This window comes from Lycium barbarum, chromosome 5 (assembly GCF_019175385.1).
Source record: "Lycium barbarum isolate Lr01 chromosome 5, ASM1917538v2, whole genome shotgun sequence".
Taxonomy (NCBI): domain Eukaryota; kingdom Viridiplantae; phylum Streptophyta; class Magnoliopsida; order Solanales; family Solanaceae; genus Lycium; species Lycium barbarum.
In genome coordinates, this window is record NC_083341.1 from 55,594,429 (window position 1) to 55,620,584 (window position 26,156).

The following is a 26,156-nucleotide window of genomic DNA, read 5'->3' on the forward strand; positions in this document are numbered from 1 at the left end:
TCGAAAGGTCAGTGGGCTAGGCCCAACTCGGGACCAACCGGGTAGGCCCAAAAAATAAAAAAAATGAAAAATTAAGGCCCAATTTTGAGGGGGTGGCCGGCCAAGCCAAGGCCCAACCCATGGTTTTTTTTAATTAAATTCCCATGTGCTAAATAAGATAAAAAGGGTTATATATTCATCATTTATCCAATGAAGCTTCAAGAAAACAAAGAAGGAGAAAAACAAGAACAAGAGGAGCAAAAAAATTGAAGGCCATTCGGCCCCTTGCTCTCAATTTTTACCTCTCAAAATCTTGCCTCTAAAATTTTTATCTTGTGGTTTTCCTACTAAATTAAAGGTCCTTTACAACTTGGTGTAGTTGTCTTGGAAGAAAGGGCACTTGTTTCATCAAGTTGACAACTTGGTCAAGTGAAGAAGATTGGAGAAAAAGGTAAGAATCAATTCCTTTTTATTATGTTATGAAGGTTTGTTTGTGTTGTAGTATGTGGAAATGAGTAGAAGTTATGGAAATATGGAAGTTTGCAAAGTGGGTGTGTATGTAAGTATGTAGCCGTGTGTGTGCATTAGTGTGTAGTTAAGATGAGTTGAATTTTATGTTGTATTCTAGTTGTGGTTATGGTGGGATTTATATTGGAAAATGAAAGTTGAATGAATTTAGTTGAAGTTGGAAATGAGGTGTTGGCCGTGTGGTACTTCATGAAGAAATGGGAATGAATCAATTTTGTTTAATATGTTAGTTGTGATGTTGTGACCCTTATAATGTAAAGGAAGGTAAAATGGCTTGAGTTGGCATTGAAATGGAATGTAGAAGATTATGTCACTTTAGTATGATTTTATTATATTATGGAAATGGAAATATTAAGGTGTAAATTATGATGATTGTTGATGAAATTGGAAGATGGAAATGTGTTATGAATATCTATGTTGAAGATTAGAAGTCTCGGATGAATTATGGTTTTGGTGAAAAATTTGTATATTTGTATATTTTGTGAATATTTTGTCGAAATGATATGAAATGCTTCCGAATTGTGTTGTAATGATCTTGATTAGTAATGAATACGAGAATGTCGATATTGATTTGAAAATACGATGTTGGAATGAAGGTTATGACATTATGTTGGAAAGATGACTAGTTATGTTATATTGTGTTTTATAGTGATTGTTGTTGTTGGGTTGTTGTTGATTGTTTTGGCCGAGTTGAATTCTCGGGGACGCTATATGTATAGGGGAGATGCTGCCCAAATTTTTGTAGAAAAGTGTTGAATTAAGATTTAGGTCCTAAAGTCTTATGGCTAACATTTGGTAAATGTGACCATTTGTAGATTTTGGGCGAAACGGGAATTGAATTTGGAAAGGCGTAAAGAGCGTATAAGGTATGTAAAGCTATCCCGATTCTTCTTTTGGCATGCCCTAGGTGTACTAGGATCGGATTTGAGCCTCGGAGTATATTCTGTCCATCGTAATCCGCGTTTGAAATTGTCACTTTTTCATTCAATAGAATTGAACCCTTTAGGTATGCTTTGTTGGAAGAATTAGGCAAACTTCCACAAATTGTTTAGAAAGTCATGAAATGTCCCTAGTACCTCTATAGGTGACCCCATAAGCTTAAACTACGTAATTTGAGCCCACCGCTTCGTTTGTCCCGAGGTGGGCCCACTATTTCCGATTTTACCTTTTTGTGTTTATGACTTGTCTTTGAGCGGCCTTAAAGGAAATGTTGTAACTACTAAATAAAAATCATTTTAAATACTCCATTAAGTCTTATAAACCGTTTTGGACCTTGGAAATGATCTTAGAAAGTTTATGCCTCCGTAACCTGTTATGACATCCGAAATACGCTTACTATGATTCTGTCCGGTTTCATCATTTCGATTTGTCATTCGATATGCCTCATTGAGTCTCTGGAACTATATATGGTATTTTCTATTGCATTTAGTTTCCCACTACTCCGTTCGTGGATGCCTCAACGTTTCCCCCACTGAGTCCGGGCCAGGATATGTTGTCAAGCGTATTCCTCTGCATTGTTCGCCGTGCCTCGATGTGAGGGGGTAGGTATACATGTACATGGGTTGTGGAGTATGCTGTGCCATGTACACACATTATGATATGATATGATCTGATATGGCCATCTGATTATGATACGTTATGTTACGGGTTATTCCCTATTCTGAGCATTATGTGTTGTTGCACCAATGTCGGGAGGGTGACCACATTCTTTCTACCGAGTCCCTTGGTAGGGACCGGATACGACATGGTATATGTTTCTGTACACACTTTTTATGTTTGAAAATATGCATTTGACATTTTGGATATTACATTCAATTTTCTGTACTTTCTGTTCCGGTTATGATTTTATTTCTGTAGTTCCGGCTTTACATATTCAGTACATATTTCGTACTGACCCCCTTTCTTCGGGGGCTGCGTTTTCATGCCGCGCAGGTACTGACGACAGGTTTGCTGATCCGCCCGCTTAGGAGTTTATTCCGCTATTTTGGAGCGCTCTTTTATCCGGAGCCTATATTTTGGTACAATCTTCTGCTATTGTATATATGTACGTCATTCAGGGGTACGACGGGGCCCTATCCCGTCTTATGATTTTGTTGCGTTCTGTAGAGGTGTGTAGACATACATGTGGGTTCTGTATATGTTTTGGGTTGTTATGATCTGTGATGGCCTTATCGGCTTCCATGTGCCATATCTGTGCCTATGCGATATTTAGTAACGCCAATTGAATCTTATATTGATATATTCTGCTAATATGCTAGTTTGGGGTTATTGGGTACGTTGGGTGTCTAGCACGGACACTAGTCACGGCCTACGGGGTTGGGTCGTGACACCCTTCTTACTAAAACATCGTATACGCTATGCCCTTTGTTAGGCTATCCACTGTACATTCGCGGGGAAATTTTCAAGGTGTAACAACTTCTAAGAGTAGAGTAGTATGGAAGCTCGTTCATTCGTTCGTTTGTTCATATTATAAGGATCATGCCAAAATGACATAAGGGATAGCCTTAACATACCTTATTCGCTTTTTCAAGCTAACTATGCTACTATCCCGAGCTATCCAAATCTACACACAAGACCAATTATCAATTATTAGACTAGAATGTACTCATATACCAACCTTAATCTAGTTCACAACTTAATGAAATTCGGGCATCATCTCTTTTGTAAACTTAATAATCCTTCAATTCCAATTCAACCCAAACATCAACAACAACATCAACAATAACAATATCAATTCTTACATATCACAATATAATTAATTCTACTCCAAATCCTCTCCCAAAACAGCCCCTTGTCTCAACTTGACCCTTATTAAACTTACTACTTTCATAACTATGTTTCCTTACTTAAAACCACTAAAACCCTTGATAATTAACTTAAACACAATGGTAGGAATCATATACATACCTTGAAGGGACCAGAATACCAAGAACCAACTTCATTTCAAACTTCCAAGCTCCACAACTTCAATAAAACCCTTGGAACAACCTTCTTCTTCACTAGCTCGGGTTTTACGGGCCTCGGATCTTGCTAGAATTCCCCCCAATATAATGGAAAATGTAAAGGGGAAATATGTTAGGGTTTTCTCTAGTTGGGAATGAAAAATATTTGGAATAAAACATGAGGCCACATATATATAAGTGGAACTACAAAGTTCCAGTGGTGCGGTTTGACAAGCGGGTCGATGGCTCTTCGACTGACTCCGTCGTTTTGCCACCTGAGGATTCAGAGACGGCAGCGTACCGACGGCCCACAACGATGGCTCGTTGATGTGACGATGGCTCATCGACATGTCGACGGCCCGTCAATGTGGATCGATTCTGCAGGTTTTTCCTGAGTTGCTCTGACTCGTGTCGATTCAATTCGTCTTACTTCTAATCCTATCACATTGCAAAGAACGCATACTTATACTTTGGTACACATAAGTAAGGCACTTAATATATCAAAAATTCGGGTACGGATCTCCATACTAAGGGTATAAACCACCCATAAGCCAAGGAATTTCTTGTGACGTAAACGAGAGGTGTAACATTCTCCCCCCCCCCCCCCCCCCTCCCAGAAACATTCGTCCTCGAATGTTCATACAAGTCATGGGCTATAAAAATTTCGCCAGAGTCTCCCCTGTAAATATAACAATCCAAAATGTACACAGCAACCCAAAATAATGCCACACAGGGCCGCATGCTAAAATATACAATACCATGGCCTCACACGACCAATCACAATAACTATAAATGAAACCAATACTTAGGGGACATGATGCCTCAGAATGAGCCTCCTGAGATGACGGAAACAAATACGGGTACTTAGCCTCCATTTCCTCTTCAGCTTCCCAAGTCATTTCTTCAACATTATTATTTCTCCACAGAACTTTAATAGAAACCACATCCTTCGTTCGCAATGGACGAACTTGTCTATCCAATATAGCCACAGGGATCTCCTCGTATGAAAATTGCTCAGTCACCTGAATATCATCTATCGGTACAATACTCGAGGGATCTCTTATACACTTACAGAGCATGGACACATGGAATATTGGATGTACAGACTCCAACTCTGAAGGTAGTTCTAGCTCATATGCTACCTTACCCACTACACGAATGATTCTATATGACCCATTGTATCGAGGGCTTAACTTAACCTTCTTGCCAAATCTCATTACTCCCTTTATAGGTGAGATCTTCAGGAAAATCCAATCGCCTACCTCAAACTCTAACTTGCGCCTCCGATTATTTGCATAGGATTTATGTCGACTCTGCGCCGCTAGTAATCTTTCTTCGATGACTTTCACTTTGTCAACTGCTTACTGTATCAAGTCTGGGCCTACTAACTAATTTTCTCCAACATCAAACCATCCTATAGGTGATCTACATCTCCGCCCGTATAAAGCCTCATAAGGAGCTACCTGGATACTGGAATGGTAGTTGTTATTATATGAAAACTCAATAAGAGGCAAATGATCATCACAGCTACCTCAGAAGTCAATCACACAAGCTCTTAGCATGTCCTCTAGTGTTTGTATTGTACGCTCTGCTTGTTCATCTGTCTGCGATTGAAATGTAGTACTAAGACTCACCTGAGTCCCCAATCCATTCTGAAAAGATTTCCAGAAGTTAGCTGTGAACTGCGCTTCTCTATCCGAAATAATGGTTGTAGGACCACCATGGAGTCGTACAATCTCTCTAAGATAGAGCTTCTCTTAATCTTCAGCTGAATAAGTAGTTCTAACAGGCAGGAAGTGAGTTGACTTTTTAAGCTTATCAACTATGACCCATATTGAATCATACTTCCATTGAGTACGGGCAAACCTGTAATAAAATCCATATTAATTACCTCCCATTTCCATGTCGGAATCTCCATAGCCTACAATAAACCTCTTGGCTTCTGGTGCTCTATTTTGACTTGCTGACAATTCGTACATTGAGCGACAAATTCTGCTATATCTCTTTTCATACCATCCCACCTATAAACTTCCTTGATATCAACGTACATTTTTGTTGTGCCCAGGTGAATAGAATAGCAGGAATAGTGGGCTTCCCCCATAACGTGCCAATGAAGTCTTGCAACATTGGGAACACATAATCTACCTCGATACCTGAGCACTTCATCCCCTGCAATCACAAAGGGTGTCTTTTATTTCTGAGGCGCCATATCTCGGTAATGAACTAAAATAGGGTCTTCGTACTGACACTCCTTTATCTCGGCTACCAAAGATGACAACGCTGTATCCATAACTGTAAATCTTGTATCACCTGAATCTAGCAACCGAGCTCCAAGGCTAGCCAGCTGACGAACTTCGCGGACTATCTCCCTTTTCTCTAGTTGCACATATAACAGGCTACCAATGGATTTATGACTAAGAGCATCAGCTACTACATTAGCCTTCCCAGGATGGTATAGAATATCAACATCATAATATTTCAGCAACTTTAGCCATTGCCTCTGACGTAAATTCAAGTCCTTCTGCTTAGAAATATACTGGAGGCTCTTGTGATTAGTATAAATATCAACATGAACACTGCATAGTAGTGTCTCCACATTTTCAAGGCATGGATCACTGCAGCTAACTCAAGATCATGGGTTGGATAATTCTTCTTGTGCTTCTTCAGCTGTCTAGAAGCATAGGCAACAACCTTACCGTGTTGCATTAATACACAACCCAATCCAATACCTGAAGCATCACAATATATCACATAGCCATCTGTTCCCTCCAGAAGAATCAAGACGGGTGATAGCATCATTCTTTTGAGTAGCCACCCTAATGCCTTCATCTGAAATAATATGACCAAGAAAAGCCACAGAGTGCAACCAAAACTCACATTTAGAAAACTTCACATATAACTCTCTATCTCAAAGAACTCCAAGCACTGCACGTAGATGATCTACATGCTCAACCTCTGACGATGAATAGACCAGAATGTCATCTATAAACACAATCACGAACAAATCTAAGAGAGGTCTGAATACATGATTCATCAAGTCCATGAATACAGCTGGAGCATTAGTTAACCCGAATGATATGACACAGAACTCATAGTGCCCATATCTAGTCCTGAAAGTCGTCTTCGGAATGTCTTTTTCCTTCACTTTAACCTATGATACCTCGATCTCAAGTCTATCTTCGAGAAATATTTATCACCCTGCAGCTGATCAAATAAATCATCGATCCTCGAAAGTGGATACTTATTCTTTGCAGTCACTTTATTCAATTAGAGGTAATTAATACACATTCCTAAAGAGCCATCCTACTTTCTTACAAATAATACGGGTGCTCCCCACGGCGATGTACTGGGCCTAATGAAGCCCTTCTCGAGGAAATCCCTCAACTGCTCCTTCAATTTTTTCAACTCCGTAGGTGCCATTCTATAAGGAGGAATAGATATTGGCTGAGTATCTGGCAATAAACCAATAGTAAAATCAATCTCCTTTTGTGGCGGAATGCCTGGAAGCTCATCTAGGAACAAGTCTTGAAACTTATTGACCACAGGGATAGACTGAAAGGTCGGTGACTCTGCTTGCACATTCTGGACCCTAACTAAGTGATAAATATAGCCTTTTCTGATCATCTTTTTTAAAGTGGGAAATAAACCTACCCCTCAGAGAGGCAGCATTTCCTTCCACTCTAAGACTGGCTCATCTGGAAGCTGAAACTGAACTACCGTTGTTCTGCAATCAACATTAGTATAACAGGAAGCCAACCGATCTATGCCCATAATAACATCAAAATCAATCATGTCTAACTCAATCAAAACTTCTAGGGTATGGTGATTACAAACTATCACTACACAACCTCGATATACTCGCCTAGCCATAACTGGATCACCAACTGGCGTAGACACCTCAAACGGTTTAATCGATTCAGGCTCGATCCCAAACCTGCCAGCAACAAATGGAGTACCATATGATAAGGTAGAACCTAGGTCAATCAGTGCGTATACATCATAGGAGGAAACCTGTGACAACCCAACTAGTGGGCCATGACGGGTACCCGGAGCTGGCTATCGAGTACCACTCACAATGCTATCTATCATACCCAGCCTGGCAATATATCATTCTCAAGACAAAACTCTTCATAAGATGGTCATTAACATTTACAAAACATAAATGTATATACACATTAGCTCAAGAGGATACCAAACATGATATACAAAAGATACCGTGGTGTATTCATGAGACATGTACTACCCACGTATATGTATCTACGAGCCTCTACTGGAGTACTGAGACTGAAGGATGGCACAAGACCCCGTCATACCCAAATATGAACACAAAAGAATGCATCAATAAGATGCACCTCTGGAGTAGTGGGGTGCTCCTGTATAAGTTGATATAGTTTCTAAGAATCTGGGACGCCTCCCTGTCTACCTGTGGGCATGAACACAGCGTCCATAAAAAGAAAGGACGTCAGTACGAACAATGTACTGACCATGTAAGGCATACACAATAACATGATAAAGGGATGCAAGAATATAAGATAGAGGGATAACCTGTAACTGATTGCCTCTTAAGGTGGAGTCATGGATGCCAACTTATATAATCATCAACATCATATCATATAAGCATATATATATATATATATATATATATATATAACTGATCGACCATATAGGTACGATGTGATCATTATTAGCCCTGTGTCCGGGGTAACCATCACATGTCGTCCAGTAGTGGTGTCAACCCATGCCATATAGGCATGGTGTAGTAAGCTGCCCACCTTAGCGGTGCTGCCTGGGCATATAGGCATGGTGTAATCATCATTATATACTTAACATGAAGCATGCACAAGAGCACAAATAAAAGTTGTACTCTATCAGAGTGACGTAAGGTCAGTAACCTCCGATTACATTACGGAGTAATCATGATCATCATGTCTCACCTTGGAGGAACTAGTAGTATAAGGTGAGACTAGAAACAATGAATAATATCAAGGAATCTATACAATAAGATCATTATTCTCATAAGCATCATATCACAAGCTTTAAAATCTCTGGACATAGAATCATCATTATCATAATGCACCTCTTATCTTCATCTCATGGGAAGCTTTTAGTAATCAGACTTATAATTTTTTGAAGGTAAGAAAGTCATGGAAATGTAGAGAAAATCATGTCATAGGAATCATGCCTTAGAAGAGAAAGGGCTAGCCTTACATACCTTTATGTTTCCTTAACGACTAAGCGTTCTCCTTCAAAGCTTACAACTCTACATTCAAGGGAATTCGTACTAATATTAGATAACCGGACACATACTTAAGCTTAAGTTAAAGTGACTAAAAACTAATGAAAATTGGGCATCATCTCCTTTGTTCTGACAACTTCCTCCATATAATAACAACTCGCAAACTTCAATAACAACACCCACAATATCATAATCAACAAACTTCATCAAGCTAGACATTATTCAATTCTCAACATCCTCTTTCAAAGTCATCCATAACCATAAGTATGAGACAACATCATATTCATTCACATATATTGCTTCTACAACATCTTTAATATCATTCATAGCAAGATTATACTCATTACGTATCAAGAACTATGATTCAAGTCAAGTTACTATTCAAAAATGCCATTATTTCAATATTTGGACTTCATGCTTTACTTTCTTCCATAATCCAAGTCTTTCAACCACTCAATATTCTTAATAACATGGAATGAACATAAAACTCACCTTTGATTGGGTAGGAACGATCTTTGAATGAAGATACTTCACTTGGAGAAAACCCCAACTTTAATTTCAAAGGAATTCTTGACTTCCACAAGCCCTAGAGAACACCCTTGCATTTGATTCTACTAATCTTTGGTGTTTAATCTTGATTTATCAAGGGTTTATGTTGATATAGTGTGGGGAAGGTTCTAGAGGTGTGGAGAGGGTTGGAGAAGATGAGAAATGAAAGAAATGAATTTGGGGTCCTTCTTATATAAAATTTAAAAGCTGCCCGTCGGGTGTTATACGGTACGAACGACGAAGCGTTGATCAGATCGACGGGGTGTCGATCTGACCGTCGAAGTCGTGGAATTTCCAGTGAGCAATCTTTCATTTCCATTCATTCTATAGTGAGAAGGACAGTCCATAGAACTAATCGATAGAGTGTCGATCTGCTCCTTCGAACGGTCTTTGCGCTAAATCAATTCTACGGCACAATCGATGAAGCATCGACCCGTCCGACGGTACAAAGAATGGCCATCGAACCCCGCTTTTCGCAAAACTGCAGTGAAGTTTCATTTTGACGAACTTTTCTTCCTTGCCTCAAATGTATTTGGAATATTAATTAGAACCATTAAGTATCCCTTCTTACTTGTAGGGACATCATATACACTTTAACTTACGTTAGTCTATTCACCGCTCAGCAACCCAAAATTCCAAATTGTAACACTATCTCCCCTTAGGAACATTCGTCCTCGAATTTTAAGTTCTCGGGAGTCCTACAGAAATTTCGCCAGTGTTTCCCCTGTAATATGGTACTACCATCCTTTCACGGCAACCCAAAATAACATTGCCAGACAGGGCTACGATATTACAACAAGAAACATAGCCATGCACGACTCGAAAATGAATAAAGAAAGCATCTCATACCTGGGAACAATGGTGGCTCATCTCGAGGCTCTCTCGGGGGTGGAAACAAATGCGGAAACTTCAACTTCATATCTTCTTCCGCTTCCTAAGTCATTTCTTCTATATTATTATTCCTCCATAGAACATTAACTGAGGCTACGTCTTTAGTTTTGAGATTCCGTACCTTCCTGTCTAGTATGGCAATATGTACTTCTTCATAAGCCAACTTCTCGGTGATTTGAACATCCTCCATAGGTACGATTCTGGAAGGATCTCCAACACATTTACGGAGCATCGATACATGAAAAACTGGATGAACTGACTCGAGTTCTAGAGGTAAGTCCAATTCATAAGCTAGTTGGCCCACTTTGCGTACAATATTATAAGGCCCAATATATTGGGGCTAAGCTTTCCTTTCTTGCAAAAACTCATCACACCCTTCATTGGCGACACTGTTAGACATACCTAGTCATTGACTTGGAATTCTAAGTTTCGTCGACGGTTTTCTGCATAGACCTTTAGCGGCTTTGAGCTGTCAACAACCGATCTTGAATAAGCTTAATATTACACCTCGGAAATTTCCCCGTGAACGTACAGTGAAACGTTGCAGGTTTGCACTTTGGCCCAGTTGGTCGTAAAGTGGAATACGACCCGTAAAGTAGTTTACGGACCGTAAACTGCTATCGTCCTCCAACCTTCCAAGATAACTTTCTGCCAAATGTCTAAATGGTTAAATACGGACCGTAAATCGAAATACGGCCCGTAAACTGTGACCGTAAACTGCCATGACTCTAGCAAACCTTTCTGGTTCTGTTATGCTTAAATACGGTCGCGAATGACGGACCGTAAACCAGAAAACGGCCCATAAAGTGGGTTTACGACCACTGTGCATCCCGACTACTGTTAAAAAAAAAAATCAGATTTTGTGATTAATATAAGGGACCCCTTTTATTCATTTTCATTTCATTTCTCATCTACACCACTCAAGAACTCTTTAGAAAATTCTCCAAACACTTCAACCATAAGAATAACAAGGAAATCAATGATCAATAACATTAAATCCATGAAACAAGGTGTGTGAAACTCAAGTGAAGTTCATCCAAACCAAGAAGTTCCAAGAAAGGTGAAGTAGGGTTTTGGTGCAAAAGGAAGAATTCCACTCTACGATTGTTCCACCATCATATAAGGTAGGTTTCATGACTTCATCATGTTGTTTAAGGTATTGGAAAGCTAAGATGATTGAATGGTAGGAAAACATAGAAGATGGGTCTTAAAATGGATGAATAGTGTCACAATTGAATGGTAGTTGAATGGAATCCTAAATGTTCATGTGCTATGATTATGAATATGTTGAAAAGGATGCTTAGACCATGAAATAAGTATTATATAGGAGGAAACGCGATAATGAGTTATAAGTATAAATGTAGAAAAATTAGAGAGAAATGGTGGATTGTGGTTAGTGCATGTAAATGATGATTGTTGGTTTCAATATTGTGAACGTTGTTGTAAGCGTTTGGGAGTTAATATAGAATATAGGAAAAGTAGTATAAACAAAGGAAGTGCCGCCCAATTTTCCTAGAAATAGTAGCACGTTTTTATAGTCGATTAACTAACTTTAGTACGAATCCTCTTTTGAATGTAGAGGCGTGACATGGAAGGAGAATAAACGAACGCTAGATTGCTTAAACGAGAAAGGTATGTGAGGCTAGTCCCTTATTTCTAATGGTATGAATCCTACAGTGTGACTACTTTCTTATCCATGAGCCTATGTCTATAATTAGCTACACAAGGTAATGAGTTAAAGTACCAAAAAGTCCAATGATGTTATTCACCGCTTACACTCACCTTATACGCTAATTCCTTCAAGGTGAGGCAGAATGTCCATGATTGTTCCATAATGCAATCGGGGGATCACGACCTTGCGTCACCCCTTATGCATGTACTATGATAAGATAAGCATACCATGATGAGCACATTATGATGATGATGATATAACACCACGCCTAGTTGGCCGGGCAGTCACCGCTAAGGCGGGCAGCTATATGTATACACCATGGCCAGATGGCATGGGCAGACACCACTAGTGGGCGGCATGAGATGATACCCCTGACGCGGGACGCCTGGACGCAAGCTAATATTATTGATTATCACACCAATCCGATATGGACAGGCAGCTTATACATTTTGCATATATGATATGATGATGAGTATGAGTAAGATAGCATGCATGACGTATTTTCTTTATACTTGACCGTCAGATTCAGATGTTCCATATTGGTATCATTCCCATTATCATTGTCTTATTTCATTGTTTATGCCTCTCATACTCAGTACAATGTTCGTACTGACGTCCGTTTTCTTTGGACGTTGTGTTCATGCCCACAGGTAGACAGGGAGGATAGTTCGACCCAGATTCATAGTAGCTGTTAGCGGATTTGAGAAACACTCCATTGTCCCGGAGGTGCTTATGATTATTCTTTTGTGTATATAGTCATGTATATGTATTTTGGGCATGACGGGATCTTATGCCGTCCTTGCGTTCAGTACTCCAATAGAGGCTCGTAGATGCGCAGTGTGGGTTAGATGGTCTCACGAGATGCTTTCATGTACATGTATATATTATTTTGATGGCCGAGAGGCTTATGCATATAAAAGTATTTTTGTGTTCTCAAAATGAAAAGATGATTTTCTTATGTCCTAAATATAAATCGATAAAAGAGCATTAAATGAGTAAGATGAGTAGTAGAACGAGTGGTGCTCGGTGGCTAGCCCCAGGTACCCATCACGGCCCCTAGATGGGTCGTGACAAAAGTGGTATTAGAGCGGTTCAAACCTAGGAAGTGTCTACGAGCCGTGTCTAGTAGAGTCTTCTTTATGGTGTGTTGCGCGCCACATCAATAAACAAGAGGCTACACGCCGTTTAGGAAAAATGACCATCTTTCTTCTCGTGAGATCGTGCGATAGAGCCGCGTGTAAGATTTTATCCTCCCTAATAGTATGTTGTGATTTCAGAATGCCGCCAAAGTGGAAGGCTACAGTCGCCTAGAAGGGCAAGACTACGACAAAGAGGTGGGTAGAAAGAGAGCCTCCAATGAATATCGAAGAAGGCGAATCACATAATGAGGCCTTATCTAATACCTCTTCTACCCCGCCTAATGTGGAAGGGCAAGGAGGAGCTCCAACTCCAATTCCTCCACCGGTTGCTTCGGGTCAACAAATGACCGAGGCCATCCAGTTATTGACACAATTGGTTGCCGCACAGGCACAACGACAAAGCGGGGGTTCCAGTGACCGAGCAGCAAGTACCAAAGCTCGTGATTTTATTAGCCTAAATCCTCCGGAGTTTTTCAGGTCAAAGCTGGATGAAGACCCGCAAGGTTTCATAGATGAGGTGTTGAGGACATTGAAGATTGTTCATGCCTCCGAAACTGAATCTGTGGAGTTGGCATCTTATAGACTCCATGATGTGGTTATTTTATGGTATAACAACAGGGTAATGTCACGAGGAGAGAATGCGCCCCCTCCGGTTTGGCAAGAATTCGTGGATGCATTTATTTGTCACTATTTGCCACCCGAGGTCCGCCGAGCTAGGGCGGACAGGTTTCTAAATCTGAGGCAAGGAAATATGAGTGCCCGAGAGTATAGCATGCAATTTAATTCTTTGGCTAGATATGCTCCGGCTATCGTGGCCGACATGGGAGATCGGGTACATAGATTTTTGAGTGGCCTAGGGCCACATTTATTCAGAGATTGCTTGACGGCGTCCTTGCAAGACGAGATGGATATTTCCTGAATACAGGCCCATGCTCAGAATTTGGAGGGGCGACAACAACAACAAAGAGGCGACCGTGATGTCGATAGAAGGCAAGGCAAGAGGGCCAGATCTATGGGAGCCAGAAGTGATTATAGAGGGGGATCAAGGCAGACATATTCTTGGTACTCAGGCCAGTCGGTGACTAGTGCACCTCCCCAATCTATAGGTAGGAAATTTGATCGCTTTTTCCGTTCAGGACAGGGCCAGAGTTCGAGGGCCTCAGATTTCCAGTTCAGGGAAGACTATAGTCAGAGGAGACCTCCAGTACCGCGATGCAGCCAGTGCGGTAGATTGCATTCCGGACAGTGTCGCCAGGGTTCGGACACTTGCTATACTTGCGGCCAAGTTGGGCACATGATGAGAGATTGCCCGTCAACGAGTGGTAGAGTTAGAGTTCAGCCTACAGGTTCAGCAGCCGGCTCTTCCTCAGCGCGCCCGGTAGGGCAGGCTCCCCAGATGTCAGCAGGCCGAGGTAGAGGCAGAGGGGCAGCATCTACTTCAGGTGCCACTCAGCCACGTGTATATGCTTTAGCGGGACGACAGGACCTTGAGTCCTCCCCGGACGTTGTTACAGGTATATTGTCTATATTCTCCCGTGATATATATGCACTGATAGATCCGGGTTCTACTCTTTCCTATATTACTCTGTATGTTACTGGTTGTATTGGGGTGAAACCTGAGCCGATCAGACCTTTTGAGGTGTCTACTCTGGTTGGTGATCCCGTGATAGCAAGGCAAGTGTATAAAAATTGTGTAGTTGTGATATGTGATCGCCAGACAAAAGATAATTTGATTGAGCTGGAAATGGTAGACTTCGATGTAATTATGGGTATGGATTGGTTGGCATCATGCTATGATAATGTCGATTGCCGAACGAAAATAGTTCAATTCCAATTTTCGGGAGAGCCCGTGCTTGAATGGAAGGGTAATGCAGCATCACCGAAAGGTAGGTTTATTTCCTACCTTAAGGAAAGGAAGATGATAGCCAAGGGCTATATTTATCACTTAGTTCGGGTTCATGACACCGAAGCAAAGCCACTAACTTTTCAATCAGTTCCGGTAGTGAATGAATTCCCAGATGTGTTTCCGGATGAACTTCCAGGAATTCCTCCAGACGAACGCTAGATTGCTTAAACGAGAATGGTATGCGAGGCAAGTCCCTTCTTTCTAATGGCATGAATCCTAATGATGTTATTCATCGCTTACACTCAGAATGTCCATGATTGTTCCATAATGCAATCAGGGGATCACGACCTTACGTCACCCCGATAGAGTATAGTGATCTTGAGCCTTATGCATGTACTATGATAAGATAAGCATACCATGATGAGCACATGATGATGATGATGATATAACACCGCGCCTAGTTGGCCGGGCAGTCACCGCTAAGGCGGGCAGCTATATGTATACACCATGGCCAGATGGCATGGGCAGACACCACTAGTGGGCGGCATGAGATGATACCCCGGGCGCGGGGGGCCTGGACGCAGGCTAATGTTATTTATTATCACACTGATCCGATATGGACGGGTAGCTTATACATTTTGCATATATGATATGATGATGAGTATGAGTAAGATAGCATGCATGACTTATTTTCTTTATACTTGACCGTCAGATTCAGATGTTCCATATTGATATCATTCCCATTATCATTGTTTTATTTCATTGTTTATGCCTCTCATACTCAGTACAATGTTCGTACTGACGTCCGCTTTCTTTGGACGTTGTGTTCATGCCCACAGGTAGATAGGGAGGAGAGCTCGACCCAGATTCGTAGTAGCTGTCAACTGATTTGAGAAGCACTCCATTGTCCCGGAGGTGCTTATGATTATTCTTTTGTGTATATAGTCATGTATATGTATTTTGGGCATGACGAGGTCTTGTCCCGTCCTTGCGTTCAGTACTCCAGTAGAGGCTCATAGATGTACAGTGTGGGTTAGATGGTCTCACGTGATGATTTCATGTACATGTATATATTATTTTGATGGCCGAGAGGCTTATGCATATAAAAGTATTTTTGTGTTCTCAAAATGAAAAGATGATTTTCTTATGTCTTAAATATAAATCGATAAAAGAGCATTAAATGAGTTAGATGAGTAGCAGAACGAGTGATGCTCGGTGGCTAGCCCCGGCTACCCGTCACGGCCCCTAGATGGGTCGTGACACTTAATCTTTTCAATTGCTTACTGGATTAATTCTGAACCTATCAATTGTGTCTCTCCAACGTCGAACCACCCAATTGGCGACCTACATTTCCTTCCATACAAAGCTTCATACAGAGCCATCTGGATGCTGGAATGATAACTGTTGTTGTAGGCAAACTCAATAAGTGGCAAGTGATCATCCCAATTGCCTCCGAAATCCAATACACATGCCTGTATCATATCGTCCAAGGTCTGAATAGTGTGTTCAGCTTGCCCATCAGTTTGTGGATGAAATGCTGTGCTATGTCTCACTTGAGTTCCCAAACCTTCTTGGAAAGACTTCCAGAATTTAGCAGTAAATCGTGCTCCTCTATCTGTGATAATAGATGTTGGTACACCATGAAGTCGGACTATCTCCTTAAGATATAACCTTGCATAATATTCTGCTGAATATGTGGTTTTGATCGGAAGAAAATGTGCTAATTTCATAAGTCTGTCATCAATTACCCATATGGAGTCATACTTGCACCGGGAATGAGGCAAATCTACAATGAAATACATGTTGGTTACTTTCCATTTCCAGGTTGGAATTTCCATGGCTTCTAACAATCCTCCTGGCTTTTGATGCTCAATTTTCACTTGTTGGCAATTTAGATACTGAGCTACAAATTCTGCTATATCCTTCTCCATTCCATTCCACCAATATATTGACTTAAGATCATGGTACATCTTTATCGCTCCTGGATGAATAGAATAACGGGAGTAATGAGCTTCTTCTAGAATCTGACGACGTAGTCTTGCCACATCTGGCACACACAGCCTGCCTCGATACCTAAGAACTCCATCTGCAAGAACCTCAAATAGTGACTTCTCTTTCTCAGGAAATGTATCTCTATAGTGACTCAACTAGGGATCTTCATATTGGCGCTCCCTCACCTCCATATCTACGGATGAAACAGCTGGGTTGTGGATACCAACTCCCGCATTGCCTGAATTAATTAGACGAACTCCTAGGCTAGCTAGCTGGTAGAGCTTATGGACTAATTCTTTCTTCTCCGCCAGAACTTCACATAGGCTGCCCATAGATTTGCGGCTAAGAGCATCAGCTACCACATTCGCCTTACCAGGATGGTATAGTATACTCATATCATAATCTTTCAATAACTCTAACCACCACCTCTGACGAAGATTCAACTCCTTCTGTTTGAAGATATACTGGAGGCTCTTATGATCTGTATAAATATTAACATGCACACCATACAAATAATGTCTCCATTCCTTTAGTGCATGAATAACCGCAGCTAATTCAAGATCATGGATCGGATAGTTCTTTTCATGTTTCTGCAACTGTCGGGAAGCATAGGCGATGACTTTACCATGCTGCATCAACACACAGCCCAATCCGACACCGGAGGCATCACAATAAACAACACAACCATCTGGTCTTTCTGGAATTGTCAGGACTGGGGCTGGAGTTAATTTGTCCCTCAGTTCATAGAAATAGCATTCACAAGCATCGGTCCACAGAAATTTTGCTGATTTCTGAGTTAGTTTCGTTAATAGTGCTGAAATAGAAGAAAATCCTTCCATAAATCTTATATAATAGCCTGCTAATCCAAAAAAGCTACGGACCTCTGTAGGTGTTGTGGGCCTTGGCCAAGTTTTCACAGCCTCAATTTTCTGAATATCTACTTGAATGTCGTCAACTGAAATAATGTAGCCCATAAAAGTTACAGAATTCAGCTAGAACTCACATTTCGAAAATTTAGCATATAACTCTCGAGTCCGAAGAATTTCAAGAACAACACGTAGATGATCTGCATGCTCTGTTTCCTAGTGAGAATATACCAAAATGTCATCGATAAACACGATCACAAACAGATCTAAGAAAGGCCTGAATACATTATTCATCAACTTCATAAACACCAACGGAGCGTTAGTCAACCCAAATGACATCACCCGAAATTCATAACAGCCATATCTTGTTCTGAAAGCCGTTTTGGGAATATCTTTTTCTCTAACTCTCACTTGATGATACCCCGATCTCAGATCAATTTTGGAAAATCATTTGGCACCCTGTAATTGGTCAAACAAATCATCAATTCTCGAAAGAGGATATTTATTCTTTATCGTCACCCTGTTCAACTGCCTATAGTCGATGCACATTCGCAAAGATTCATCTTTCTTTGTTACGAACAAGACATGTGCTCCCTATAACGATGAACTGGGTCTAATAAATCCCTTCTCAAGCAAATCTTTCAATTGTGCCTTTAACTCTTTCAATTCTGCAGGAGCCATTTTGTAAGGAGGAATAGATATAGGTTTAGTATCCGGCAGTACGTCAACAGTAAAATCAATCTCCTGCTTCGGTGGAAGGCTTGGAAGTTCACCTGGAAATACGTCCAAAAATTCATTCACTATCGAGACGGATTGAAGAGTTGGCGGCTTTGCTTCGGTGTCATGAACTCAGACTAAATGATAAATATAGCCTTTAGCGACCATCTTCCTCGCGTTGAGGTAGGAAATAAACCTACCCCTTGGAGATGCTGTGTTACCTTTCAATTCAAGTACTGGCTCTCATGCAAATTGGAATCGAACCATCTTTGTTCTGCAATCCACATTGGCGTAACAAGAGGCCAACCAATCCATGCCCATGATCACATCAAAATCTAGCATTTCCAGCTCAATCAAATCAGCTATAGTCTGATGATTACATACTACAATCACACAATTTCTCTATACTTGCCTAGATATTACTGGGTCACTAACATGAGTGGATACCTCAAAAGGCTTTATTGGCTCGAGTTTCATCCCAATACGATCAGCAATATACAAAGTAATATACGACAAGGTAGAACCCAGATCAATCAATGCATAAGCATCATGGGAGAATATGGATAGTATACCTGTAACCACATCTGGGAGGACTCAAGATCCTGGCATCCGGCTATAGCATAAATACGGGGCTGGGTGTCACCTAAACTAGATGCTCCCCCTTGGCCCCTACCATAGCCTGCTGAAGTCTGGGATGTCTGCCCGACAGGGTGCACGGACGAAGAGGAGCCGGGTACTGATACTGTGGGTTGGGCTCCATCTCTACCACCCATCGATGGACAATCACGCATCATATGACCAACCTGACCATAGGCATAGCAAGCATCTGTGCCTTGGAGACACAGACCCAAATGTAATCTTCTACACTGACTGCATCGTGGGACCGGTGGTCTCATCTGACTAGGATCTCCTCCAAACTGAGAACCCGAAACACTTGAGCTCTGACCCTTTCCTGAATAAATGGGGCACTCAAATGTCCTGCCCATAAATCGAGGAGGTGCACTAGTCCCAGGCTGGCCTGAATATCTAGAGTACTGTTGCCGTTGACCCCCTCCATACTCACTACTAGCACCGGCAGATCTGGCCCTCTTGCTCTGTCCTCTATCAATATCACGCTCACCCCGGTACGGCTGTTATTGCTTCTCTAAGTTCTGGGCATGACCTTGAATACGAGAAATGTCTATCCCTTCCTGTAGTGAAGCTGTCAAGAAATCTTTGAACAAATGTGGCCCTAAGCCACTCACATATCGATGTACTCTATCTCCCATCTCAGCTACCATAGTTGAGGCATACCTAGCCAATGAATTAAAGTGAAGATTGTACTCTCGGGCACTCATATTTCCTTGCTTAAGATTCAAGAATTTGTCAGCTCTGGCCCGACGAACCTCGGGTGGAAAATAGTGACGGATAAAGGCATTCACGAACTCTTGCCAAACCAGGGGAGGCACATTTTCCCCTCTTGCAGAAATCCAATTGTTATACCATAGAACCGCCACATCCCGCAACCTATAAGATGCCAGCTCCACTGACTCGGTATCTGAAGCATGGATGATCCTCAACATTTTCAATATCTCATCTATAAAGCCTTGCGGGTCTTCATCCAATTTTGACTCGAAAAATTCTGGAGGATTTAAACTAGTGGCTCTATTACCCAGACCCGCACTCTTCCGCTGAGCTTAGGCGGCAACTAGCTGTGTCAACATCTGAATAGCCTCAGTCATCTGTTGACCCAAAGCACCCGGTGGAGGAACCGGAGGCATAGGAGCTGGAGTAGAGACCCCTTCTTGTTCTTCCAGTATATGCTGAGTGTGAGAGGTATGGGACGGAGCCTCATTATAGGATTTGCCTTCTTCTATATTCATTGGTGGCTCCCTTTCCATCCACCTTTCTTTCGTAGCCTTACCCTTCTAGGCGGCTGTGGCTTTCCTCTTTACCGGCATCGCTGAAATCATAACACACAATTAGGGAAAAGGAAATCTTATAACATAGCTTTATCGCACGATCTAACAAGAAGAAAGACGGTCATTTTTTCTAATTGCCCCGCAGCCTCTTGTTTATAAGTGTGGCGTGCTTTACACCCATAAACAAGACTCTACTGGACACAGCTCGTAGACACACCCTAGGACGGAACTGCTCTGATACCACTTTTGTCACGACCCAACTAGTGGGCCATGACGGGTACCCAGAGCTGGCTATCGAGCACCACTCACAATGCTATCTATCATACCCAGCCTGGCAATATATCATTCTTAAGACAAAACTCTTCATAAGATGGCCGTTAAAATTTACAAAACATACATCTATGTACACATTAGCCCACGAGGCTACCAAACATGATATACAAAAGATACCCTGGTGTATTCATGAGACATCTACTACCCATGCATACGTATGTACGAGCCTCTACTGGAGTACTGAGACAGACGGACGGGACAAGACCCCGTCATACCCAAATATGAACACAAAATAATGCATCAATAAGCTGCACCTCCGGAGTACTGGGGTGCTCCTGTATAAGCTGATATAGCTCCTACGAATCTGGGACGCCTCCCTGTCTACCTGTGGGCATGAACACAACATCCATAAAAAGAAAGGACATCAGTACGAATAATGTACTGAGCATGTAAGACATACACAATAACATGATAAAGGGATGCAAGAATATAAGATAAAGGGATAACCTATAACTGATTGCCTCTTAAGGCGTAGTCATGCATGCTAACTTATATAATCATCAACATCATATCATATAAGCATATATTTATATATATAACTGCCCGACCATATAGGTACGGTGTGATCATTATAGCCCGCGTTGGGGCCTCCCGCATTCGGGGTAAACATCTTATGCCGCCCGCTGGTGGTGTCTGCCCATGCCATATAGACATGGTGTAGTAAGCCGCGCGCCTTAGCGGTGCTGCCGGGCCATATAGGCACGGTGTAATCATCATTATATACTTATCATGAAGCATGCATAAGAGCTCAAATAAAAGATGTACTCAATTGGAGTGACGTAAGGTCGGTAACCTCCTATTACATTATGGAGTAATCATGATCATCATGTCTCACCTTGGAGGAACTAGTATTATAAGGTAAGACTAGAAACAATGAATAATATCAAGGAATCTATACAACAAGATCTAATAAACATCATATCACAAGCTTTAAAATCTCTGGACATAGTATCATCATTATCATAATGCACCTCATATCTTCATCTCATAGGAAGCTTTTAGTAATCATAGACTTATAATTTTTGGAAGGTAAGAAAGTCATGGAAATGTAGAGAAAATCATGTCATAGGAATCATGCCTTAGAAGAGAAAAGGATAGCCTTACATACATTTATGTTTCCTTAATGACTAAGCGTTCTCCTTCAAAGCTTACAAATCTACATTCAAGGGAATTCGAACGATTAAGCGTTCTCCTTCAAAGCTTACAACTCTATATTGAAGGGAATTCGTACTAAGATTAGATAACCGGAGACATACTTAAGCTTAAGCTAAAGCGACTAAAAACTAATAAAAATTGGGCAGCATCTCCTTTGTTCTGAAAACTTCTTCCATGTAATAACAACTCCCAAACTTCAATAACGACACCCACAATATCATAATCAACAAACTTCATCAAGCTAGACATTATTCAGTTCTCAACATCCCCTTTCAAAGTCATCCATTATAATTATGACACAACATCATATTCATTCACATATATTGCTTCTACAACATCTTTAATATCATTCATAGCAAGATTATACTCATTACGTATCAATAACTATGATTCAAGTCAAGTTACTATTCAAAAATGCCACTATTTCCATATTTGGACTTCATGCTCTACTTTCTTCCATAATCCAAGTCTCTCAACCACTCAATATTCTTAATAACATGGAATGAACATAAAACTCACCTTTGATTGGGTAGGAACGATCTTTGAATGAAGATAGTTCACTTGGAGAAAACCCCAACTTTAATTTCAAAGGAATCCTTGACTTCCACAAGCCATAGAGAACACCCTTGCAACTTGATTCTACTAATCTTTGGTGTTTAATCTTGATTTATCAAGGGTTTATGTTGATATAGTGAAGGGAAGGTTCTAGAGGTGTGGAGAGGGTTGGAGAAGATGAGAAATGAAAGAAATGAATTTGGGGTTCGTCTGGCCGATTCTGGAGGTACACGGATTTCTGTCCGAGGGGTTTATGAATCATCTATTAAGGAAGATATCAAACGGCTTCAATACGAAGATCCTGTTTCGGCACAGTACAGAGACACAGCCTATGATAAGGAAAAGACTCCGTTCGAGTTCACTCCGGACGGGACTTTATTATTCAGGGGCAGGTTGTGTGTACCTGATATTGCAGGTCTTCGGCAGCAGGTTATGAGCGAGGCACATTATTCTCGCTATTCGGTCCATCCTGGGTCTACGAAGATGTACCATGATCTCCGATGCCTATACTGGTGGGATGGCATGAAACGGGATATCGCAGAATTCGTCGCCTAGTGTCCCAATTGTCAACAGGTCAAAATTGAACATCAGAAACCGGGTGGACTGTTGCAGGAAATGGAAATTCCGACGTGGAAGTGGGAGATCATTAATATGGACTTCATTACCGGTTTGCCTCGCACTCCACGGAAGTATGATTCCATCTGGGTTATTGTTGATAGGCTGACTAAATCAGCCCATTTTCTCCCTGTCAGAACTACTTATTCCGCCGAGGATTATGCCAGGCTTTATATTAAAGAAATAGTGAAGCTTCATGGAGTTCCTATATCTATTATCACTGACCGAGGTGCTCAGTTCACGGCGAACTTCTGGAGATCGTTTCAGGAAGGATTAGGGACTCAGCTGAGCCTGAGCACAGCTTTCCATCCTCAGAGTGACGGACAGGCCGAGCGCACTATCCAGACGCTTGAAGATATGTTGCAGGCCTGCGTTATTGATTTCAGAGGTAGCTGGGAGGATCACTTGCCATTGATTGAATTCTCTTATAATAACAACTACCCTTCCAGCATCCAGATGGCTCCGTATGAGGCTTTATATGGTAGAAAATGCAGGTCACCTATTGGCTGGTTTAATATTGGCGAGACAGAATTAATCGGCCCAGATATGATCCAGCAGGCAGTTGATAAGGTGAAACTTATCCGGGAGCGACTATTGGCAGCCCAGAGTCGACAGAAATCATACGCGGATAAACGGCGTCGTCCTTTGGAATTCCAGGTTGGTGATTGGGTATTTCTAAAGGTATCGCCTATGAAAGGCGTAATGCGGTTCGGCAGAAAGGGTAAGCTTAGTCCGCGTTATATTGGGCCTTATCAGATTATTAGAAAAATTGGGAATGTCGCCTATGGGTTAGATCTGCCATCAGATTTGGAAGCGGTACATCCGGTATTCCATGTGTCTATGCTCCGCAAATGCATCGGTGATCCCTCCAGAATATTTCCGGCAGATGATATTCAGGTGACGGAGCAATTATCTTACGAGGAGCAGCCCGTAGCCATCTTGGACCGCCAGGTAAGAAAGCTCCGGAACAAAGATGTAGCCTCTGTTAAGGTGCTGTGGCGGAACAATAATAGGGAGGAAATGACCTGGGAGGCCGAAGAGGAAATGAAGAAGAAATATCCCCATCTGTTCCCTACGGCCACAGGTAATCCAGAAGCCTTACTTAATTCTGTTTCAATAATGAATGTGCGTCATATGTGCTGTCTATAAACAGAAACTTCCCCCAAAGTATTTTCAGACCCTATAAGATTAATTTAACATTCGTGGACGAATGTTCTAAAGGGGGGGAGGATGTTATATCCCGTGTTTTCACACGTTGGAAAAATTTAGAAACAGTCTTGACTTGTAAGAAATAAGGTCATAACTAATTTTTACTTGACATAGGAGTTGTGTATGAAAGAATATTGTCGTGGAAGTGTGGGATAAGGCTAAGGGCAAAACGTGGAATTTCGGAAATTAGTTTCGGGAATTGCAAAAAATAAAAATTTGTAGCCATTTGGGCTTGCAAAAATAAGAAGCAATGAGGCCCATTTTTTGACAAGGGTGGCCGGCCAACATGCTTGGCCCAAACCCAAGTCACATGGCAAGCATGTGACAATTTAATTAAGGGACTATTATATACATATGAAGGTTCAAGAAAAGTTAGAAGAGGAAGAACAAAACAAACAAGAGCAAGAAGAGCAAAGGGTTTCGGGTTTGGGAGAAAAAAAATAGCCACCAAAAATCTTGTTCTAAAAATTCATTTCTTGTTAAATTCCTACTAAGTCAAGGTTCCTTTGTAACTTGGTATAGTTGGATTGGAGTGGGGAGCATTAGAATCACCAAAGTGATCATATTTCCAAGTGAAGAAGACTTGAGGAAAAGGTAAGAATTTCTACCTTTTTATTGTGTTATGAAGCTTTGTTTGTGTTGTAGTATGTAGAAATGTGTTGATTGTATGAAGAAATGGAAGTTTGTGATGTGGGTTTGGAATATGGTGTTTAGCCGTGTGCACATGTGCCTTATATATCAATAATGTGTTGAATTTATGTTATATCCTAGTTGTGATTGTGGTGAAATGTATATCGGAAGTGAAAGTGAAATGAATTGAGTTGAAGTGGGTGAGTTGATACTTGGCCGTGTGGTATAGGTTTGTATGGAATGGAATGGATTAAGCTTGTTTAGTATGTTAGTTGTGTTATTGAGATTCTTGTAATGTAAATGAAGTTAGAATGATATAAGTTTGAATCGAATTGGAATGCAAACACTTATGTCGTTTTAGTATGATTTTCTGACATTAAAGAAATGAAGTTGTTTGGTTGCTAATAGTGATGATCATTGATGAAGTTGGAAGCTAGAAACATATTATGAATATGTTTGTTAAAGATTAGAAGTTTCGGACGAGTTATGACTTTAGCGGAAAGTTTGTATATTATGTATATCGTATGAATATTTTGTGGAAACGCTATGAAATTCTTTTAAACTATGTTGTGGTAATCTAGATTGATAATGAATGCGAAATCGTTGAGCTTAGTTTGAAAGTTAAGGTTAAAGTGAAGGTTATGGCATTATGTCGGCAAGTAGAACTAGTTATGTCATATTGTGTTTTGTATTGATTGTGGTTGTTGTGGGTGTTGTTGTTGGGTTGTTGTTGATTGATTTGGCCGAGTTGAATTCTCGGGGGTGCTATATGTATAGGGGAAGTGCTGCCGAAATTTCGGTAGACAAATAAGAGTTGAAATGAATTTGTAGCATCTATAACTTACAATTGGTAAATGTGACCATTTGTAGATTTTCGACGAAACGGAGAGTGAGCTTGGATAGGCTTAAAAGCTCAAAAGGTATGTAAAGCTACCCCGATCCTTCTTTTGGCATGTCTAAGTGTTTTAGGATCGGATTCGGGCCTCAAAAGACCTTCTTGGCCATCGGAATCCGCAAGAGAAAATCTCAGTTTTTCCTTCAGTAGAATTGAACCATTTTGATATGCTTTTCCTGAAATTATGCAAACTTTCTCTAAACTCCTTGAAAAGCTATAGAATGTCCGTAGAACCTTTATAGGTGACCCCATAAGCTTAAAGGGTGTAATTTGAGCCCACCGCCTTGCTTGTTCCGAGGTGGGCCCGTTATTCCCGGTTTTGCCCTTAATGTCTTAAAGTCTCCTTTTCGAACGATTCTTGAAAGAAACGTTTCGACTACCCTTTTAATTACCTAACGAATATGGTTTTAAATATTCTATTAAGTCTGATAAATTATTTTGACACTCGGAACGACTTCAGGAAGGTTATGCTTTTGTAATTTATTATGATGTCCGAAATGCTTTTA